At 36.8% G+C, this 20567-nt stretch overlaps 2 long non-coding RNA genes across 2 annotated transcripts; both read right to left on the minus strand.

Moving 5' to 3' along the window:
* Positions 1–807: 807 nt before the first annotated feature.
* LOC145003749 (uncharacterized) lies at positions 808–2932 on the minus strand. Its single transcript, XR_013662159.1, has 3 exons — positions 2821–2932; positions 2646–2730; positions 808–968 (listed from the first exon to the last, which is right to left on the minus strand). It is a non-coding gene; the product is annotated as an uncharacterized LOC145003749 (long non-coding RNA).
* A 15299-nt stretch (positions 2933–18231) lies between these two features.
* On the minus strand, positions 18232–20564 carry LOC145003831 (uncharacterized). The gene is made up of 2 exons (XR_013662169.1): positions 20503–20564; positions 18232–18392 (listed from the first exon to the last, which is right to left on the minus strand). It is a non-coding gene; the product is annotated as an uncharacterized LOC145003831 (long non-coding RNA).
* Between the last annotated feature and the right edge of the window lie 3 nt (positions 20565–20567).

Here is a 20567-nt window from a genome sequence, read left to right on the forward strand (position 1 = left end):
ATACAACATTAGATGTCTTTGCATTATACATTGAAAGTGCGATGCTTTAATAAGAAAAAAATAAAACAAACAAATATAACAAAACCTCTGTAATGCATGAAAAAACCAACCTTAAGTAATTGCATCAAGGAACAGTATAATCCCTAAAAACAATAATAAGCCTAAATTCTGGAAGATAGATACCTACATATGGAATTGTTTGTCCCTGAGCTTTATTGATTGTCATTGCAAAGCACAATCGAATAGGAAACTGTTTCCTCATTAGAGGATCGATGGTTGCTACTAATTGCTTGTAACTGGTATTGGTTTCATATCGATGGATGTGGATTCGCATATGAAATCAATTGTGTTCGCATCTATGAAATCAGTTCGCATATGACAACAATTGAGTTCGCATTTGGTTTTGTGGGTCAAAACAGTTCGCATAAGAAGTTCACGATTTGTTTGAGGTTAATTGATTTTGATTTCGCAAGCTTGGAGTCGGAGATCTGGATTGTGTTCGCATCTATAGAATGCGAGGAGAATTTAATGGTGATATTCAGTTCGCATTTGGTGACACAAGTACGTGGTTGATGATTTTTGGTTGGTTCGCATTTGAAATTAGTGGGTTTCGCATTTGGGTTCGTATCTGGGTTTCTCAAACAACTGAAATGCGAATATGAGACAACTGATTAATTTCTCAGTTAATGCGATGAAATGCGAATGAACTCAAAGACGGATGGTGTCACACCCCCAAACCAAGGATGGCGGAAACGTCTGGGGGTGGAGGACTTCATGTACAGTATCACAACAACGTGTACAATAGTGTTCAAAGTAAAAACAACCACCATAAATATAATTGCAAAAGTTACACCAAAGTATATGTTTACATGTTTCAAAAGCAATTACATTATGATGACAAAATAAATTTGTTGACGGTTTAGCGTCCCATCCTCAAAGCGATGAAGTTTGCCTGTTTCACTGATTTCCTGAGAATACAAGTAGTTTTAAAAAGTGTCAACACAAAGGTTGGTGAGTTCATAAGAGCTTTGTTTGAAGTAGAAACCGCTTTTCCTTGAAAAATCGATATAGTTTGATTTCCAGAAAATCCAATATTTTCTTAGTTAAGTATGAATAGAAATATTCCTATATGATGCATTAATGAGCCCTAGAATGACCCGTAGAGTTCCTCTATAATCGTCCAGTGTATATAAGTTATATGAGATTTAAATTAGATAAAACGTTGAATATAGTGGGTCTGCCCTAGGTCCACAACCCAACGAGGAACAGGAGATGAGGCGGGCACCACCAATTCTAGGCCAACCAAGACTAAATTCTCATATGACTCAAACATATACACTCAGCGACTATAGTTGAAGTCTAACAATTCTAGAGGAAGAATAGTTTTAATATCAATATAACTTTGTATAGAGACCCGGTACTTTGTATCTGTACCTCTTTTTGTATAGAGACCCGGTACTTTGTATTTGTACCCATAGAGATAAAAGGTGATTTTAAATCAACATAAAACTCATTTAGGTTTTAAAAATAAAATCCCGTAAACTTATGGATTGTTCCCTATGTGAGCCGTTATAATCATACTATGACTATGTGAACCTGCCACGACGTTCTCAGTGTCGCGAAAAATGAAATGACATTTGTCACCCGTAGACCTGCAGATCCCACTGTAGCTAGCAGCGAGGTGTGGGGTGTCAATCCCAATATAGATCTATATACAAGTATCACGTTCTCCCTCCAGGAGATTCTGATTATAACTACTAGGAATTATATCCCGCACTCGGACGTACGGGGAGAGAGAGAGAAAAATAGAGAAACTCACAATATAGGATAACAAGTTTACGTGAAATGTGTGAATATAAATATTTCTTGTATGAATGTACCCTTCTTGTACGAGTGCGTAGAGTGATGTATCATAAACTATACCTATTATAGTTTATCTAAAATGTATGTAATATGTATGAATTCTTTTATGGAAATGTATTAGTGTTGTGAATTTATCAAACTATACTTTTTATAGTTTAATAATACATGTCCCAAAATGAATGAATAATATTTAATATGAATGTCTTAGTTTCAGTTCATAATGATAAACTAACAAGGAAACACATTCAAATACTAAAACTTATGATTATACACTTTGCTCAACATAATACAAAGTGTTATGATATTTACATGCTGTTGGCAAAATTTAGCAATTCTGCCCTGTTTTGGAAAAATCATAGAAAATCATACGAAGTCGAAAACTAGATCCGTAAATTCTGAGAGTTCAAAAAATGTGTCTAGTTTGCTCATAATTTTTATCACAAATTAATATGACCTCTAACTTGGGTGAAAAAGTCCATAATCACAGACTGGTCCGGATTTTTGTTTGAAATGATAGGCAGTTTTGTAAAAATCACCATAAATTGTAGAAAAATCGTATGGAGATGTGCAAGTAGCCATTTTAAAGCTAAAAACTTGAACTATTTGCACCTTGTACAGTTTTGAAAACAAAAATAGTTAAGATGCCCAAAACAGTCCGTGAATGGAGTTGAACTTTTCTGATGAAGGCTGTTAGAAAAATTTAGATATGTTCTTAGTGTTTTAACTTGTATTCCCCCCCTGAAAACTTGAGAAAACATGAAAATGTAGGGGTATGAACTCACCTTAAGGGATTTCAGTAGGTAAGTGTTGGAGAAGGAAAGTGTTCAACCCAAGAACACTTGAAGAATCACTTGAAGATTCGAAGATCTAACACAATTATGAGAGAGTTTGTCTAAGATATCCATGATTTGAGTGGTAATAAACGAGATAATCACAAAGAGAATGGATTATGCTTACCAAATGTGGAGGAAAAACTCGAGATCAGCCCTTGAATCTCGAATTTCTAGAGAGAGAAAGTGAGAGAGGAAAGAGTTTGATCTTCTTGTGAAATGAGAGTAAATGAGATGATGTGAGGAGAGAGGATGAATAATCAGAGAGGATCGAAGAGGATCGATAACTTCTGAATATCGTGTGCTTTTTCGCTTTCTCTCTCTACTTTCTCTCTCTTATCCTGATTCTTTCTGACGGTGGTGCGATCTAGCTTTGATTCATCGGTGCTGCTTTTCCGACGAATTTCTTTTAATTGGTGAAGCAATTTCTTTCATTATTCCGTTGATTTAATGGGAGCATCTTCCAAATCGGATAGATTGAAGGACGTGAAGGTTAAACCTCCGGATAAAAGTGCTGCAGTTCGTTATTCAAAAACTGAAATGGAGGTGAATGATCTGGTTCCTCCTGGGGTAATTGAACAATCATCTGCTACGATATATAAAACTCGTCGTAAACCAAGTGTGACTGGAGCTGTTGCATCTGGGATTAGCAAAGCTGGATGGAAAATGGAAGGGAAATCTTTCAGGATTAAGAACAGAGCTAGGAAAAAAGTGGATGTATTAGCTCCGATGGATACGGAAGAGTTATTCAATGAAGATGGTTCAGAGGAGGAAACGGGAGAAGAATCGGAATCTGTTTCAGTTTGGGAGTCGGATTCTAACATTTCTATTCCTGGATCTGTAGGGATGGAGAAGGAATTGAAGAAAGGGTTGTCTGGTAACTCTAAAAAGGTTAGTTCTCATGTTGTTTCTATCCCAACTGGTAATACTGCTAATTTGATGAGGAATTGGGATGGGTTGATGATGAGTAATGATGTTTTGAGTCCAAACTCTGAATTGAAGAATGTTATAAGTGAAATGGTTAATGTGAACCCTTCCATATCGGTGATGGATGATAAAATTCAGAATAACTCTATTAGGGAAGATAATGAAGTAGTGAAGATTATAACTGATGGGGAGAAAAGGGCTAACAATAATGAAGATTTCATTCCAGGAATTGGATTTCAATTTCTGAGTGAATTGAAGAAAGAAGGACAGGTGGGAAAGGGAGTTGAGAAGACTATGGGAAAAGGATTAGATAGTGGGAAGAATCAGAAAATGGATGTTGATATGGCAAATTTGGAAAAGAAAGACAAGGAGATTGATGGTAATACTGATGATGATGAGTATACTGATGAGGAAGGGGATAATGATTCAAGTGAGGATGATACTAGTGAGGATGAGGAAATTGTAATAGAAAAAGAGGTTAATGCTAAGAGTAATATGGATACTAGCTGCAATGAGAAGTCAGGTACTGTTATTAATAGCATTAATTTACTTCCTTCTATTTTGGGAAATGCTATGATTGGTAATAAGGAGGAAGGAGGAATGCAGGGGAATGTTATGAACTCTTATGCTGGTGTGTTAAAAGGTAATAGACATAAGGGTAAGATTGATGTTAGATTCATTCCAGGGGAGAAAGGGGAAGAGGATGGTCCTGTTATAATTCCAATTGAGAATCTAAAGCATGCTAGTATTCCTTTTACTAATACTCTTTATGGTTATATGATTGACAAGAAGTTGGCGTTTCCTGTAATTCAGAAAGAAGTTAGAAGATTGTGGAAGAATGTGGGTTTGGAAGAGGTGTTCATGAACAGTAAAGGATTTTTCTTCTTTAAATTCAGTGATGAAAAGGGGATGTTATCTGTTTTGGAAGGTAGTCCTTGGTTAATGTTTAATAATATGCCTTTATTTCTTCAACGATGGAGGCCTGGTTTGACATTAACTAAAAATAAGCATGATAAAATTCCTGTTTGGATTAAAATATTTGATTTGCCCTTGGAAGTTTGGAGTGGTGAAAACTTATGCAGAATTGCTAGTAAGATAGGTATTCCTTTGGCTTTTGATTCCTTTACTGAGGATATGTGTTTGGAACATAAAGGAAGGAGTGCTTATGCTAGAATTCTTGTTGAAATGGATGCTGGGAAGGAATGGAGAAAGAAGATTGATATAGCTACTTGGGATTTTGTCTCTAATTCTGCTGTGATTCAAAGTTTTGATGTTGAATATGCTTGGATTCCTTCTAGATGTAATCATTGTAAAGTTTATGGGCATGTGGATAAAGTTTGTGCTGCTGCTATGAATGTTGTGAAGGAGGATAATAGTGGAGAAGTGAGAAATTTAAAGAACATTAAAGGGAAGGAAGTTGTTAATGGGGATGGTTTCACAGAAGTTAAATATAAAAAGGTTATGGGTAATAATGTTGGTGAAGGCACTAGCAAGTCTCAAGAGGGTTATAATCAATTGAATAATATGAAGAATAATGGGAAGAATGGGAATTGGGGAAGGGGTATTTTCTCTAAAAGCAAAAATGGGAATAGAGATGGAAATGGTAAAGGGCAAAATTGGAATTGGAGTAATAAAGGAGTAAGTCACTGGAATTTAGGAAAGAACAGAAATTATGAGAAGTTTGTTAATGGGCAGAATGTTATAGAAAGTCGGGGTTTGATGGTAAATAATAAGCAGGAGGTTGTAGTTAAAAAGGATAAGAAGGCAGAGATGGGCAATTTAAGTCTTGGTAGTGAGAATATAATAGGGGAGGGATTAAGTAATAAAAACAGTTTTGAAATCTTAGGAGAGTTTGAAGAGGTAGTTTTGGATAAAATGGAAGAAGATGATAAGGTTGTGAAGACAGTTGTTAATCAAAATGTTGATAGTGGTGATGCTGGAATGGGTTCTAATGAAAGCAAGAATAACAATTTGATTTCTTCAAGCAAGGGAGAGGGGAAGAAGAAAGGAAATGAAAGTAATAAAGTGAATAAGGATAAGTTGGAGTTGGATAATAATAGAAGTAAGATGGGGAGTTCTCAGGCATTTGAGGAGGTAAATGCCAAAAATTCTATTATTTCCCAATGATGGCTGTTGGTGCTTGGAATGTTAGGGGATTGAATAAATCTGTTAAGCAGAAGGAGGTTATTGATGTTATTAGGTGTAATAACCTTGGTATTTGTGCTGTGATTGAATCTCATGTCAAAATCTTAAATCTCAAGAGTGTTTGTGCTAAGACTTTTGGGCAGTGGGATTGGATCTCTAATAATAATAGTTGTGAAGCTGGTACTAGAATAATAGTGGGGTGGAATCCTAGACTTTTTGATGTGATTCTGCTTTCTCAATTCAAACAGGTTATCCATTGTTATGTTAAATTGTGTAATTCGGATTTTGGCATGTATTTGTCTTTTATATATGCTGCTTCGAATTATATTGAAAGAAGATTACTTTGGGATAATTTGAAAAAACATAGTTTGGTTGTTAATAGGGAAGCTTGGGGTTTATTAGGTGATTTTAATGTTGCTATAAAACCTTCGGAATATTCTGAAAGCTGTTCTAGAACTCCTAAAGGAGTTGAAGATTTTGTTGATTGTTTGAGTTTTATTGAAGTGGAGGACTTGAAGTCGTATGGGTTTCAGTTTACTTGGAACAAAACTCCTATGGGTAATATGGGACTGTTGAAGAAGCTTGATAGAGTTATGGTTAATCAAAAATTTATGTCGATCCATCCTCTTGCTCATGCTGTCTTTAAACCATACAGAAATTCGGATCATTGCCCTGCTATTTTAAATCTTCCTGGTAACAAAGTGAAGTGGAAACCTTCTTTTAGATTTGCGAATTTTATCTCTGAGAAGGAGGAGTTTCTTCCTTTGGTTAAGGAGGTTTGGGATATGAATATTGATGGTTTTTTTATGTTTAAAGTGACACAAAAGTTGAAGATTCTCAAGAAACATTGCAGGGAGATGTGTAATAAATATTGGGGAGCTGGAAAAAGAATTCAGAAGTTAAGAAAGGATTTGGAGTGTAAACAACAAGATATTGACATTAATCCTTTTGATTGCAAGATTAGGGAAGAGCATGCTAAAATTCTTTTAGATTTTAATACTGCTTGTATAGATGAAGAAAAGATTCTGGCTCAGCGTGCTAAAATCAAATGGTTACAGGATGGGGATAATAATTCTAAATTCTTTCACAAAATTGTTAAAAGCAGGGGTATCAATAATCGTATTCAGATGGTTCTGAATGAAGATGGTCGTTGGGTGAGTGGGAAGGCTATGATAGAGAAATTTGTGTCTCATTTTAATAAGTTTTTGGGAAGTAAGGATGATACTGATTTATCGGGCTTAAATGATGAGTTTTTTCCTAAAAAATTGGATAGTAGGGTGGCTGTTGATATGATTAGAGTGGTTACTGATGAAGAAATTAAATTGGCGATGTTTGATATAGATGACAATCGTGCCCCTGGGCCTGATGGGTATTCTTCTAAATTTTTTAAAAGTTCTTGGAGTATTGTTGGTCCAGATGTCTGTAAGGCTGTGAGAGAATTTTTTTGGACTGGTAAATTGTTGAATGGGATTAATGCCACGAGAATTGTTTTGGTCCCTAAAGTTGAGGTTCCGAGGAAAGTGTCTGATTTTAGACCTATAGCTTGCTGTAACACTTTTTATAAGTGTATCAGCAAGATTATAGTGAATAGAATTAGAAATTGTTTGGGTGATATTGTAAGTAATAATCAATCAGCTTTTATTCCTGGTAGATCTATTCTGGACAATATTCTTCTTGCTCAGGAGTTGATGGTGGGGTACAAAAAAAAGAGAGGTACCCCTAAATGTACGATAAAGATTGATATACAAAAGGCTTATGATACGGTGGATTGGGATTTTCTTAATAGAATTCTGCAGGGATTTGGGTTTCATCCAGTTATGGTGAAATGGATTATGGCTTGTGTTTCTTCCCCGTGGTTCATGCTCAATTTTAATGGTGAAGATCATGGGTATTTTGAAGGAAAGCGTGGGCTTAGGCAGGGAGATCCTTTATCTCCTTACCTATTTACTATAGTTATGGAGGTTTTCAATATTATTATGGGTAAACTTATTGAAGATTCTTTGAATTTTAAGTTCCATAGTAAATGTTTGAGCCTCAAAATTTCCCATTTATGTTTTGCTGATGATTTGTTAATTTTTTCTTATGGTAATGGGAATTCGGCCAGAATTATAAGGAATGCCCTTGATGATTTCAATAAGATTTCAGGGCTGAAGGTTAGTATGGAGAAAAGTCAGATTTATTTCAGTTGTGTTAAGCCTAATATGAGAAGGATTATTTTGGGTATTCTTCCTTATGAAGTTGGGAAATTTCCGTTTAAATATTTGGGGGTTCCTATGTGTGTTACTAAATTGTTTGATAGAGATTGTAAAAAGTTGATTGAAAAGATTAAGTTGAGAATTTTCAATTGGAAGTGTAAAACCTTATCTTTTGCTGGCAGATTGCAACTCATTAATTCGGTTTTAACTTCTATTCATGTTTATTGGGCTTCTATTTTTAAAATTCCAATTGCTACTATTAATGAGATTGAGAAGATGTGCAGGAGTTTTTTATGGGCTAATGGTGAGATAGTCAAAGGTAAAGCTAAAGTTAAGTGGCTTGATATTTGCAAACCTAAGGAGTATGGTGGGCTGGGAATAAAGAATTTGAGGAAATGGAATGATGCTTTACTCGCTAAACATGTTTGGAATGTGGTTAATAACAAAAATTCCCTGTGGGTGCAGTGGGTGAGAATCAATTATATTGGTAGCAGGAATTTTTGGGATATTATGCAGAAAAAGAGTATGAACTGGACATGGAAGAGATTTTTGGAGATAAGGAATACTGTTAGGCCTCATGTTATATCATGTGTGGATAATGGGAGGAATACTTCTTTATGGCATGATTGGTGGCATCCTATAGGTATTCTTTGTACTATTATTCCTAGGAGAGAGTGGATTAGTAATGGTCTTAGTGATTCTGCTTTAGTTTGTGATGTTCTTGAGTTTGATTCTTATTCATGGCCGGTTGAATGGGTTAACAAGTTCCCTGGATTGACTGAAGCTCCTATGGTTTGTATTGATTCCAATTTGAATGATGTTGTTGGATGGAGGGATAAGGGAGGTATATGCAGAAAATTTTCATGCAAACAGGTGTGGAATGATTTGAATAATTTTGGGGATATTGTGCCTTGGTTTGATCTTGTTTGGTATAATAATTGCATTCCTCGCAACTCTTTTATTTTATGGTTGGCTATTCTGAACAGATTAAAAACTCAGGATAGGGTTAGAGGATGGGAATTGGCTGGTAAGTTGCTGTGTCCTTTTTGTGATAATGTGCCTGATTCGCATAGCCATTTATTCTTTAATTGTGAGTATCCCTCTAGAATTTGGAAATATTTCTGCAGTAAAGTGGGGCTAAATTTGAGAACGGTTGAATGGAATGATCTTATTTTAATGTTGAGCAGAATGCTTAAAATGAAGACAGGTGAGAATTTGATCATTAAATGTATGATTGCTAGCTGTGTGTCTAATATTTTGAGAGAGAGAAATGCTAGACTTTTTGGTTCTAGCAGAATATCAGTTGAGGGGGTTATAGCTAGTATTGAGAATGAGATTCGGTTGAAGCTGATGGGATTAAGGAAAAGAGTTAAATTGATCAATAAGAAGGTTTGTTTGATCTGGGGTATTTCAGGAATTCAGAATGTTGAATAATGGAGATCTTTTTCTGGTTTTGCTGTTTGGAGTGTGGTTGGTCATGGTTTTGGGTTTGGCAGTGGTGGCAGTTAAATAAGGATGATGTTATTAATGGTATATGGTGGGGGTATTTTGGGAATAAAAATATGCACAAAGGATTTGACGGAATATGTCACTGGTTGGAGAGTTTACTCTTAAATCATGTGACTTGTACCTATGGGATTTTCTGTTTGGATATGATCTTTATTGAGATTACCCAAATAGAGAATCCTAGACATGTGATTGATGCCATGTCTAGTATGAAACTTAATCTGATTCACTGGTGTTTTGGTGTTATTTTTTTGTGTTTCTCTTTGAGTTTGTGGTGCAGAAAGGCGAAGCAAAGGTTGGTGGTGGGCAATAGCTGTGGAGAGATTATGGATTCCTTGATGAGGACTTTGAAGGATGTAGAAGACAAGGATTGCGACAGGAGCTTTGGGACTAATTGTCGTGAGGGGATTTCCTGTTTTTTCCTTGAAGTTATGTTTATTTGTGGTTTAGTTTATTGGGATTTCCTTGTTTTTTGTGGTTTGTGGGTTTTGAAATTGAGGGTTTTTTTCTTAAAGGTTAGCTTATGGACCGAGGGTTTTTTTAAGGGCCTTACCCCTTGCTTTGGTTTCTTTATCTGTTGGTGGTTTGGTTGGAGCAAGGGGGTGAAGTTACCTTTTTTCCCTCTTTCAATAAGTTTATGGGCTACCTTTAAGGATTTTAGGGTGTTTTGGGGTTGTGAGTGGTTATTGCTTCTTATTAGGAAATGGTTTGGTAGTTGGTTATGGATAGGATGGTTATATTTGTATTTTGTTTGATGTTTTGACTCTTGTATTCTTTTATTCTTTTTAATAAAGTTTGCTGAGCTTTGGCTCTTTCAAAAAAAAAAGAGGATGAATAATCAGCCCTCAAAAACGTGGGAGGAGGGATAATTGAGTGTAAGGGAACATTGATGTGACATAGGTAAGGTGGGAAGGTATGGCTGGTCATAGAGTGGGTGTGGGGTGGTTGCTTGTGACTGCGAATCAATAACACTGCTTGAATGCGAAGTTGGATTGATGATTGAGGGGTGATTCGTGAAGAAAGACGCGAAGTCAAGGACTATGAAATTGTTGTTTGTAAGAATTTAAAAACTCGATTGTGGAGTTGTTGATGCTCATTTTGCGAAAGTAAAACAATCGAGTGTTCGCATCTATGAGTCAATTTGAAGTCAATTGGGTTAATATTCGCATATGGGTTCAACATATGAATTTTTGATTTCGCAAGTTTAGAGTTCAAGAACTAAACTGTGTTCGCATCTGGAATGAAAATTTTGTGAATCGCATTCGATTAATTAGCTTAAAATGCGAAGGTGATAAATGCGAAGGGATGCGAAGGGTGTAAGAATGAAGATGCGAAGTATTTCACAATAGAATGCGAATTGGGGAAGAAAACAGAAGATTTCAAATATTGTCCCTGGAGTTTCGCATTTTTGGAAATAAATACTCAACTTCGCAAATGGGGTCATAAAATGATGAAATTGCAGAATTTTCAAAGAGATAAATGCGAAGGGATGCGAAGGGTGTAAGAATGAAGATGCGAAGTATTTCACAGTAGAATGCGAATTGGGGAAGAAAACAGAAGATTTCAAATATTGTCCCTGGAGTTTCGCATTTTTGGAAATAAATACTCAACTTCGCAAATGGGGTCATAAAATGATGAAATTGCAGAATTTTCAAAGAGATAAATGCGAAGGGATGCGAAGGGTGTAAGAATGAAGATGCGAAGTATTTCACAGTAGAATGCGAATTGGGGAAGAAAACAGAAGATTTCAAATATTGTCCCTGGAGTTTCGCATTTTTGGAAATAAATACTCAACTTCGCAAATGGGGTCATAAAATGATGAAATTGCAGAATTTTTAAAGAGATAAATGCGAAGGGATGCGAAGGGTGTAAGAATGAAGATGCGAAGTATTTCACAATAGAATGCGAATTGGGGAAGAAAACAGAAGATTTCAAATATTGTCCCTGGAGTTTCGCATTTTTGGAAATAAATACTCAACTTCGCAAATGGGGTCATAAAATGATGAAGTTGCAGAATTTTTATAGAGATCTAGTTGTACGTACTTTTCGATTCATGTTTTCTTGTTAGAGTAGCGACTTGTTTAGTAAATACTGAGCGTAAGTCCAAGCACACACGGGTTAGTGGAGCTGACCGGTTTGACTTGTTGACTTTATTTGACTTTGAATTGACCAGAATTTGACGGTTGTCACATCATCCCCCCGTTAAAGGGAATTTCGTCCCGAAATTTGCACTTCGAATGGGGATCTAGGAATTTAGAGGGAAGATGGGGATGACTTTTCATAGCACAAGAATTTGATTACTACTATGCATGCTTTAATCGATGCTAGATTTAGCATATAAAGAAATTCGGGATTTAAATGTCGATGTTAGAAACACGTACTGATATTTGTGGGCGGTTCCGGAGTGGTTTCTCCTGCGGTAGTGATCCTTAGTATCCTCCCGTCTGCACCAGAGTTCTTTATGATTGGACAGTCCTTTCTAAGGTGCCCAATCTCGCCGCATTGATGACATATCTGGCTTACACTAGCATTGGTGGTGGAAGTGAGGTGTTTAGTTAGAGTTACATGGACACGGGTGCCCTCCTCATTCATCCACTTCGAAACTTTCCTTTTATGGGGTCCGGTTTTCCCATCAACCTTGTGTGCAGGGTTTGTCCCGATGCCAGGGATTTGAGGAATTGGTCGTGCTGCTGCTGAAGGGGCAGGAGTTGCCGCTTGTTGCTGTTGCATGGCAAGTCTTTGGGATCGTTGACGCTCCTTTTGAGCTCGACGATTTCGTTTCCTCTTCTCGGTTTTACGACTTTGTATGTCCGAGACTGTTGTCCTTTGTTGGCTTCCAAGATTGATACAACAATCGAAATTTTCAATTCCCTTGTCAGTCGTGGTTGCGTCGTTAGTGTGGAGGTTTGTAAGGACAGTTGTCACAGCAACTGTTACCGCGGCTTGAAATGTTGCGGCGTCAATATGAAGGTTAGGGGCTTCATTGTTCGGCTGACTATTTCTGGATGATGACATGACTCTGTAATACGAAACACAAGGAAATTGTGAGTGACTAAGGTTGGCTCTGAATTATTTTGGTTCTGACTAAAGATAAGTTATTATACATGAAAACTTAACATATACACATTATGATATTACCAAGACTGGGCGGATAGTAAAATGTGTGATTCTCCTTTAGTTTCACATCCCAACGAGGAAAAGAAACTAGGTTAGAAATCTCACATTCTATTGTCTACCAAGTCTTCGTTATATATAACTGGGGGATGTATATGTGCGGAAATCATAACAAATAACATTCTTATTAATCCCACTTGAAGAACTAGAATTTCTAGTAAGGGCTATCATTGAACCTAGATGTATTTCGATTGTCCACCTATAGAGTAGAAGTAAGATCAGAGAATGATCTAATGACGTTTGTCGTTCAAACCGGGTTCCATTGGTTGGTGAATAACATGATTCAACCTTTGAAAGAAATTGGGAACGATCCCGGAGCCAAATTACTCTAGTCCAACAACTTGACTAAAGTGGGCTTCAGATAGACTCATCAGGAAGTATTTGAACAAAGAGTGTCACGGAATTATTCTGACTGAGGACGTCATTGATGTTTAAGATGTAGCAAATTGGGGAAAATTGACCTTGGAGAGGGTCTTACATCACATCCGAAGCAGGAGAGTTTTGGCCGCCTCAAGGCCTAACTAAAAGTACTTACAGTACAAGATGGTTTCACATAGGATGCCACATAGGACATAGATAGGGAAAAGAAAAAAATTCCTTGTTAATAGGGAAAGGAAGTAAGGCATCTACTACTAGCGGCGATCATCCCTTTGGTGAACCCTCAGTTCAACTAGTTGCCACTCCATATCAGGCAGGTGCCTTTTGTATACCCTCTGGTGTACTCAGAGTTCTATAACTTCGGTTCGTGTTTCAGCCTGTGCTCGCAGCAAGGTTTCAGGGTCTCTCTTAGACAATTCACAAGTGTGCTCAAGGCGATTGGTGCGGATCGTATGTATTCTTGCATTTGCATCAACCTCTGCGATACTATGGAGAGTTGTTCTACCCAGAATCTCGTTTCGGGCAACTCTATGGATCAGGATTAGAAAAATTGTATCTGTTGAGCTTCCTTCGTTTATGTTGTAGAAGCTTCGTTCTCTATTAAACGACATGTGTTGGTCTTGTTCTTTGCTCCAGGTTTCCATGCACTCTACCCAAGGAGGCGTCGGGCCTTGAAAGCCGGTCAAGAGTTGGGATTCGAAACAAGGGTCATCGGGGTTAAGTTCTCCACTTCAGGGTCGGAGTCAGAACCATCAGCATAGCCTTCAGCTTGGTGACCATCTACAGGGGTTGGGTAATCATTCTCTGGCTCCTCTCCGAGCCATTTGGTATTGTCGTGGTTAGGGTAGTATGGGTCGTCGTGTGGATGGAATCCAGCCATGATATCTTCGCGAGAAATGGGGATATAAGAAATAATTAAGCAAACGTACTAATTAGCTAATTATACGATGATCTTTATCAGGTACTTCAACAAATTGTTTAGTGCATACTAATTATATGTATTCGGGACAGGATAGACCTTCGAATAAGCGACCCTAACTCTAAATCCCCAATCCAACGAGAACAGGAAGTAGAGCAAAGATCCACAGATTCTAAGTCTATGACGTCCTGGATACATAAAATTTTAATGTATCCACTAAGCAACTATTGACCTATTGATAAAGATCTATTTAGTTCTCACATATGTAATTTTAATAATGCCAAAATACCCCTATGGTATTTCATTGTGTTAGTGTTGGTAAGTTTTAATGTATAAATGCGAATTGGGGAAGAAAGCTTAGAGTTTCGCATTTGGCACCTGATCTTTTCAAGAAATAATATAAGTGGTCCAACTTCGCAAAATGGGGTCATTTAATCAGAAAATCGATCATTCTTCAAATATGACATTTAATCAGAAAATCGATCTAAAAATGAGACATTTGGTGTTTATCGATTTTTCAGGGTCGACGGGTTGTATGAAAAGCGAAGGCTGAGTAATTGAAAATTAGAGGATCGATGGTTGCTACTAATTGCTTGTAACTGGTATTGGTTTCATATCGATGGATGTGGATTCGCATATGAAATCAATTGTGTTCGCATCTATGAAATCAGTTCGCATATGACAAGAATTGAGTTCGCATTTGGTTTTGTGGGTCAAAACAGTTCGCATAAGAAGTTCACGATTTGTTTGAGGTTAATTGATTTTGATTTCGCAAGCTTGGAGTCAGAGATCTGGATTGTGTTCGCATCTATAGAATGCGAGGAGAATTTAATGGTGATATTCAGTTCGCATTTGGTGACACAAGTACGTGGTTGATGATTTTTGGTTGGTTCGCATTTGAAATTAGTAGGTTTCGCATTTGGGTTCGTATCTGGGTTTCTCAAACAACTGAAATGCGAATATGAGACAACTGATTAATTTCTCAGTTAATGCGATGAAATGCGAATGAACTCAAAGACGGATGGATGCAAGATGCGAAGAATTTGAATGAAAATGCGAAGTTTTTAATGTATAAATGCGAATTGGGGAAGAAAGCTTAGAGTTTCGCATTTGGCACCTGATCTTTTCAAGAAATAATATAAGTGGTCCAACTTCGCAAAATGGGGTCATTTAATCAGAAAATCGATCATTCTTCAAATATGACATTTAATCAGAAAATCGATCTAAAAATGAGACATTTGGTGTTTATCGATTTTTCAGGGTCGACGGGTTGTATGAAAAGCGAAGGCTGAGTAATTGAAAATTAGAGGATCGATGGTTGCTACTAATTGCTTGTAACTGGTATTGGTTTCATATCGATGGATGTGGATTCGCATATGAAATCAATTGTGTTCGCATCTATGAAATCAGTTCGCATATGACAACAATTGAGTTCGCATTTGGTTTTGTGGGTCAAAACAGTTCGCATAAGAAGTTCACGATTTGTTTGAGGTTAATTGATTTTGATTTCGCAAGCTTGGAGTCGGAGATCTGGATTGTGTTCGCATCTATAGAATGCGAGGAGAATTTAATGGTGATATTCAGTTCGCATTTGGTGACACAAGTACGTGGTTGATGATTTTTGGTTGGTTCGCATTTGAAATTAGTGGGTTTCGCATTTGGGTTCGTATCTGGGTTTCTCAAACAACTGAAATGCGAATATGAGACAACTGATTAATTTCTCAGTTAATGCGATGAAATGCGAATGAACTCAAAGACGGATGGATGCAAGATTCCGAGGGCTCAATTTCACTTAATTTTCTAGTACAATGACACTCGCACAAATTCCGAGGGCTCAATTTCCATAGAAACAACCGCTTCGCGAAATGCAAGGGAAAGAGAACCATCTTCCACGAATGGTCCACCGGGATCGCTCTTTTAAATGACATTTGCTCAACATAATACGCACTAACTTAAGGTAGAGTCAAATGAGACTGATTAAACCACCAAGCATAACCAAAGATACAGTTAAAGTAGTGACCTGAGTAGCGAAATCTTCAAGTATGCCGTCCTTGGAGATACCGTGTTCCAAACAAAGCTGCTTCCAGAACTCCATTCCGATCTGGTTCCCGCATTGTCCTACTTGCAGTGTTATGATTTCACGAGGCATATCTTTTGCTTCTTCTTCTTCTTCTCCGATTACTTTTATTTATCCCCTTTGTTTCTGGGTTCCTAGGGTTTCGAAACTCTGTCTGTGTAGTGTGTGTGGGGGAGGCGGGACAACGTTGGTTTTAGAAATAAAGAGAAAAAGGGTGGAAAAAGTGAGAGCCGGCAAACGTTCGATTGACCTCCGTCTTGTTAGCGGGTGAGGCTATCATGCGCACCAAATGATTTTTTTTATATAATATACTAGGTGTAATACCCGTGTGTTACACGGGTTTCTTGAAAAAAATAATATAAAATTTCGAACATCAACGAATTATTAAAATAATACAACACATATAAGTGAAAAGCTTATTGAATAAGTGTGTAATTGAACTCAAAATACCAAAAAGAAATCATTAATGAAATGTTCTAATTAAATAATTTTTACAAATCACAAATTTCCAAATACTTCTTTGAATACAACATTAGATGTCTTTGCATTATACATTGAAAGTGCGATGCTTTAATAAGAAAAAAATAAAACAAACAAATATAACAAAACCTCTGTAATGCATGAAAAAACCAACCTTAAGTAATTGCATCAAGGAACAGTATAATCCCTAAAAACAATAATAAGCCTAAATTCTGGAAGATAGATACCTACATATGGAATTGTTTGTCCCTGAGCTTTATTGATTGTCATTGCAAAGCACAATCGAATAGGAAACTGTTTCCTCATTAGAGGATCGATGGTTGCTACTAATTGCTTGTAACTGGTATTGGTTTCATATCGATGGATGTGGATTCGCATATGAAATCAATTGTGTTCGCATCTATGAAATCAGTTCGCATATGACAAGAATTGAGTTCGCATTTGGTTTTGTGGGTCAAAACAGTTCGCATAAGAAGTTCACGATTTGTTTGAGGTTAATTGATTTTGATTTCGCAAGCTTGGAGTCGGAGATCTGGATTGTGTTCGCATCTATAGAATGCGAGGAGAATTTAATGGTGATATTCAGTTCGCATTTGGTGACACAAGTACGTGGTTGATGATTTTTGGTTGGTTCGCATTTGAAATTAGTGGGTTTCGCATTTGGGTTCGTATCTGGGTTTCTCAAACAACTGAAATGCGAATATGAGACAACTGATTAATTTCTCAGTTAATGCGATGAAATGCGAATGAACTCAAAGACGGATGGATGCAAGATGCGAAGAATTTGAATGAAAATGCGAAGTTTTTAATGTATAAATGCGAATTGGGGAAGAAAGCTTAGAGTTTCGCATTTGGCACCTGATCTTTTCAAGAAATAATATAAGTGGTCCAACTTCGCAAAATGGGGTCATTTAATCAGAAAATCGATCATTCTTCAAATATGACATTTAATCAGAAAATCGATCTAAAAATGAGACATTTGGTGTTTATCGATTTTTCAGGGTCGACGGGTTGTATGAAAAGCGAAGGCTGAGTAATTGAAAATTAGAGGATCGATGGTTGCTACTAATTGCTTGTAACTGGTATTGGTTTCATATCGATGGATGTGGATTCGCATATGAAATCAATTGTGTTCGCATCTATGAAATCAGTTCGCATATGACAACAATTGAGTTCGCATTTGGTTTTGTGGGTCAAAACAGTTCGCATAAGAAGTTCACGATTTGTTTGAGGTTAATTGATTTTGATTTCGCAAGCTTGGAGTCGGAGATTTGGATTGTGTTCGCATCTATAGAATGCGAGGAGAATTTAATGGTGATATTCAGTTCGCATTTGGTGACACAAGTACGTGGTTGATGATTTTTGGTTGGTTCGCATTTGAAATTAGTGGGTTTCGCATTTGGGTTCGTATCTGGGTTTCTCAAACAACTGAAATGCGAATATGAGACAACTGATTAATTTCTCAGTTAATGCGATGAAATGCGAATGAACTCAAAGACGGATGGATGCAAGATTCCGAGGGCTCAATTTCACTTAATTTTCTAGTACAATGACACTCGCACAAATTCCGAGGGCTCAATTTCCATAGAAACAACCGCTTCGCGAAATGCAAGGGAAAGAGAACCATCTTCCACGAATGGTCCACCGGGATCTGTCACACCCCCAAACCAAGGATGGCGGAAACGTCTGGGGGTGGAGGACTTCATGTACAGTATCACAACAACGTGTATAATAGTGTTCAAAGTAAAAACAACCACCATAAATATAATTGCAAAAGTTACACCAAAGTATATGTTTACATGTTTCAAAAGCAATTACATTATGATGACAAAATAAATTTGTTGACGGTTTAGCGTCCCATCCTCAAAGCGATGAAGTTTGCCTGTTTCACTGATTTCCTGAGAATACAAGTAGTTTTAAAAAGTGTCAACACAAAGGTTGGTGAGTTCATAAGAGCTTTGTTTGAAGTAGAAACCGCTTTTCCTTGAAAAATCGATATAGTTTGATTTCCAGAAAATCCAATATTTTCTTAGTTAAGTATGAATAGAAATATTCCTATATGATGCATTAATGAACCCTAGAATGACCCGTAGAGTTCCTCTATAATCGTCCAGTGTATATAAGTTATATGAGATTTAAATTAGATAAAACGTTGAATATAGTGGGTCTGCCCTAGGTCCACAACCCAACGAGGAACAGGAGATGAGGCGGGCACCACCAATTCTAGGCCAACCAAGACTAAATTCTCATATGACTCAAACATATACACTCAGCGACTATAGTTGAAGTCTAACAATTCTAGAGGAAGAATAGTTTTAATATCAATATAACTTTGTATAGAGACCCGGTACTTTGTATCTGTACCTCTTTTTGTATAGAGACCCGGTACTTTGTATTTGTACCCAAAGAGATAAAAGGTGATTTTAAATCAACATAAAACTCATTTAGGTTTTAAAAATAAAATCCCGTAAACTTATGGATTGTTCCCTATGTGAGCCGTTATAATCATAATATGACTATGTGAACCTGCCACGACGTTCTCAGTGTCGCGAAAAATGAAATGACATTTGTCACCCGTAGACCTGCAGGTCCCACTGTAGCTAGCAGCGAGGTGTGGGGTGTCAATCCCAATATAGATCTATATACAAGTATCACGTTCTCCCTCCAGGAGATTCTGATTATAACTACCAGGAATTATATCCCGCACTCGGACGTACGGGGAGAGAGAGTCTCACAATGGTTATATCCCTATGTGAGTCGCTATAATCATACTATGACTATGTGAACCTGCCACGACGTTCTCAGTGTCGTGAAAAATGAAATGACATTTGTCACCCGTAGACCTGCAGGTCCAACTGTAGCTAGCAGAAAGGTGTGGGGTGTCAAACCCAATATAGATCTATATACAAGTATCACGTTCTCCCTCCAGGAGATTCTGATTATAACTACCAGGAATTATTTCCCGCACTCGGACGTACGGGGAGAGAGAGTCTCACAATGTAGGATAACAAGTTTACGTTAATTGTGTGTGAATATAAATATTTCTTGTATGAATGTACCTTTCTTGTACGAGTGCGTAGAGTGATGTATCATAAACTATACCTATTATAGTTTATCTAAAATGTATGTAATATGTATGAATCCTTTTATGGAAATGTATTAGTGTTGTGAATTTATCAAACCATAGATTAACTTTCGTGAAATGTGTGCGAATAGAAATCTTTCTTGTATGAATGTACCCTTCTTGTACGAGTGCGTAGAGTGATGTATCATAAACTATACCTATTATAGTTTATCTACAATGTATGTAATATGTATGAATCCTTTTATGGAAATGTATTAGTGTTGTGAATTTATTCAAACTATACTTTTTATAGTTAAATAATACGTGTTCCAAAATGAATGGATAATGTTTAATATGAATGTCTTTGTTTCAGTTCATAATGATAAACTAACTAGGAAACTCATTCAAACATTAAAACTTATGATTATACACTTTGCTCAACATAATACAAAGTGTTATGATATTTACATGCTGTTGGTAAAATTTAGCAATTCTGCCCTGTTTTGGAAAAATCATAGAAAAATCATGCGAAGTCGAAAACTGGATCCGTAAATTCTGAGAGTTCACAAAATGTGTCTAGTTTGCTCATAATTTTTATCAAAATTTATAATGACCTCTAACTTGGGTGAAAAAGTCCATAATCACAGACTGGTCCGGATTGTTGTTTGAAATGATAGGCAGTTTTGTAAAAATCACCATAAATTGTAGAAAAATCGTATGGAGATGTGCAAGTAGTCATTTTAAAGCTAAAAACTTGAACTATTTGCACCTTGTACAGTTTTGAAAACAAAAATGTTTAAGATGCCCAAAACAGTCCGTGAATGGAGTTGAACTTTTCTGATGAAGGCTGTTAGAAAAATTTAGATATGTTCTTAGTGTTTTAACTTGTATCCCCCCCCCCTGAAAACTTGAGAAAACATGAAAATGTAGGGGTATGAACTCACCTTAAGGGATTTCAGTAGGTAAGTGTTGGAGAAGGAAAGTGTTCAACCCAAGAACACTTGAAAAT

The sequence above is a fragment of the Lactuca saligna genome, chromosome 7 (genome assembly GCF_052625555.1).
Source record: "Lactuca saligna cultivar CGN05327 chromosome 7, ASM5262555v1, whole genome shotgun sequence".
Lineage (NCBI taxonomy): Eukaryota > Viridiplantae > Streptophyta > Magnoliopsida > Asterales > Asteraceae > Lactuca > Lactuca saligna.